At 46.9% G+C, this 3,468-nt stretch overlaps 1 non-coding gene across 1 annotated transcript; it reads left to right on the forward strand.

The window, feature by feature from the left end:
* Positions 1-565: 565 nt before the first annotated feature.
* TRNAN-GUU (transfer RNA asparagine (anticodon GUU)) lies at positions 566-638 on the forward strand. The gene has a single exon. It is a non-coding gene; the product is annotated as a tRNA-Asn (tRNA).
* The last annotated feature ends 2,830 nt before the right edge of the window (positions 639-3,468 follow it).

Consider the following 3,468-nt stretch of genomic DNA (forward strand, 5'->3'; position numbering starts at 1 on the left):
GCTTTCACTTCTTTGGCCAGAACTTAGTCACATGGCCAAACCTAACAGCAAGGAAGGCTGGAAAATGTAGCCTCGATTTTGTTATTAAGAAAAAGGGGAAGAATGAATATTGAGGGGCAGTTGGTACTTTCCGTTTCTCTTATCCTTCAAGGTTTAGTGCAAGATTTCCCTGTGACACCAGTCCCCTAGGATGTCTTACATCACACAACATTGGAACCACAGGGTCTGTATTCACTGTTAAACACTCAGGGCTTTATGTAATAATAATTATAGTAGTCCTAGTAGTTACCATTCACTGGGCCCTACAATGTGCCAGACACTAAGTACTTGGCCTGCTTTATCTCATTTAATCCTCACAAAATCCCTACACAAGGGTATTAACTCTCATTACCCCCAGTTTGCAAGTAAGGAAACTAAGGCCCAAACGGAGATGAAATACTTGCTTGAGGTCACAAAGCTTGTAAGAGGTAGAGTCGGGATTTTATTGGTGAGCTTGTTAAGACAAGAAACCAGCACCCACCACAGTCGTCAGCAAAGAGAAGACATTAAACACAAATAAGGGGCCACCTGGCTGGCTCAGTTGGTGGAGCATGTGACTGTTGATCTTGAGGTCGTGGGTTCGAGCCCCATGTGGGGTGTGGCGCCTACTTAAAAAGAATAAATGAATAAATATTTTTGAAACAAACAAAGAAAACCTTGTCGGTTGATCTAGTAACTAACTCATCACCGAGACAGAAACAACAACCAGAGAAGGGACTTAATGGAAAACCCCAGCCTTTTCCAGGTACAGGAAACCACAAGTCCCAAAAAAGGTAAGAGTTGACGCTGTGACTCCAAAGGTCGAGACATATGCAGAGACCACGGAACAAAGCAGGGCTGAAGTCCCAGGCCTGCCTCTGCACCCACTGCGGGGATCATCCAGACAATGTCCCACAAGGCTAGTGTATCTCCAGAAACTCCAGGAATGACCCAAGTTGCCTTCATAAGGCAAGAATTTCCATTTGATGCCCCGTGTATTGCTTGTTTGGATTCAGTTTTTTATTGTTTCTTATTGAGCAATTAAAACATCAATGAATGGGCGCCTGGGTGGCTCAGTCGGTTAAGTGTCCGACTTCAGCTCAGGTCGTGATCTCCCAGTTCACAAGTTCCGGCCCCCCCATTGGGCTCCGTGCTGACAGCTCAGAGCCTGAAGCTTGCTTTCCATTCTGTGTCTCCCCCTCTCTCTCTGCCCCTCCCCCCTCAAAAAGATAAACATTTAAAAAAAAATAAAAAATAAATCAATGAAGCCACCTTCTGCGGCTCAAACACACCCAGGCAAGTCGCCGAACATTTGCTGTCAGTGGCCAGCAAATCGTGAATGACTATTATTACTAGTTCAACAGAAAATAATTCACACAGGTTACAAAAGCCTCGGAGGGCTGTTTTCAGCTTTTCTCATGACGGTGCTACATATTTTAGTACCAGCCTATGATACCTCTTTCCTAGTGCAGAGACTTCTGGAAAAGCAGGCATGGACTTCTCCTTCTGCTCTAAAAAAATATATACCTTATTAGGAAAAAATGTCAAGCATATACCAAAAAATTAGTTTGCACCATACGAAATTGCCATTTTGAAGGTCAAAAGTGGTCAAATATCAGCAATTTCATATGACTCAAATTAATAGGGTAGTATGACCCCAAGCACCCGTCATCACCAACTACAACAATTATCAGCTCAGGGTCAATCTCATTGCATGTAACCCCCCACATCCACCTCTCCACCGTGCATGACTTGAAAGCACACTCCAGACATCTGATGATTTCATCCACAAATATTTCCATTTGCATTCCTCAGCAGTTAGGACTCTTTTTTTTTTAATTTTTTTTTAACGTTTATTCATTTTTGAGACAGAGAGAGACAGAGCATGAATGCGGGAAGGTCAGAGAGAGAGGGAGACACAGAATCCGAAACAGGCTCCAGGCTCTGAGCGGTCAGCACAGAGCCCAACGCGGGGCTCAAACCTACGGACCGCGAGATCATGACCTGAGCCAAAGTCGGATGCCCAACCGACTGAGCCACCCAGGTGCCCCAGTTAGGTCTCTTTTTAAGCATAGTCCCAACCATCTTAACTGCCCTCAAAAATTAAAAAATCACTCATTGACATGATTAAATACCCAGTCAGTGTTTAAATTTCCCCAATGGTCTCATTGGATGTCTCAGTTTTTATTGTCATTGTTGTTTTTTAGTTTGTTATTAAGACTCAGGATCCAAATAAAGTCCATCCGTTATAATTGGCTGGGATTTCTCTTGAGCTGCTCTGTTCATCTAGTTATATCTCTGTAACCAGGAGTTACCTGTCGAGGCTTGATCAGATTCTGGTTTGACTTTTGGTAGGAATACTTCCTAGGTGGTGTTACAGTCTTCCACGAGAAGGAACATCATTTCCATCCGTCTATCCTTTTACCATGTTAGCTGTCACCAACGATCACTACCTGGATTCACTGTATTCTGAATGATTATAAATTGGCCTTGGTGACCGGCCCGGGGTATGTTCAGCTAAAGGGCTCCCTTTGTCTCCCTCCTTCCCCCTTCCCCCCCCTCCTACCCCCCCCCCCCCCCCCCCAACTGTGTTGTTTGAGAGACAGTAGGGGGCTGGATGCTAGACTTCCTGACCATCTCCCTCCTCTTCCTTCCTACCCCCATCCCTGTGGGAGATGCACCATTAATAGAAGGCTGAAAAATTAGAACACACCTTGAGTCTGGGCCTAGCCCTGCTGATGCCAGCCTCGGCGGTTGCTAGGATACACGGCTCCCAGAGCCTCCTTGGAGTCACATCCTTCTAGAGCAGCTCACAGACACTGCATGGGCTGGCTGTGCGGTGGGAAGGGGAAAAGAGAGGCAGCACCCAACAGTCAGGCCTGCCAAAAAGGGAGAGGCCCAGCCCCCTCCTGGAACTCTACATGGAGATTCTGAACACCCATGGTGAAGGCCACTCTGGATTTTAAAAGTACCCAGTCCTATCTTCCCCTGATACATTCTTTTCCACAATATGCCCTTCTGCATTTATTCAGAAAATATGAGTGAGTGAGTGAGTGAGTGAGTGAATGCTTCCCTCTCCCCAGCCCATCTGCCTGACAAACTTCTGGGCCACATTAAGGCTCAGCCAAGGGCTGCATTCTCATCCTCAAAGCATCCTTCAGACTCCGGTGCAGACCTGAATGCTCTCTCCCTGTGCTCCTACTCACAGACAGCTTTGCAATTATCCGTTAAAGTATGCGTTCCCCTGCTGGGCCTCATTCTCTCTGTCCCTCCGGCCTCGGCACAGCACTCAGACACCTTCACTCCCCCCTCCCCCACCTGGCACCACTGGGACAGCACCCCCCATGGCTCAAAACAATAGGGCACAGGCCCAATGGCCAGAGACCTCCAGTGGAGGGCACGGGTTGGACCCCAAAGGTTTTCTGGGTCTGAGAGTATCCATCCCACCTT

This window comes from Panthera uncia (assembly GCF_023721935.1).
Source record: "Panthera uncia isolate 11264 chromosome B3 unlocalized genomic scaffold, Puncia_PCG_1.0 HiC_scaffold_1, whole genome shotgun sequence".
NCBI classification, from domain to species: Eukaryota; Metazoa; Chordata; class Mammalia; order Carnivora; family Felidae; genus Panthera; species Panthera uncia.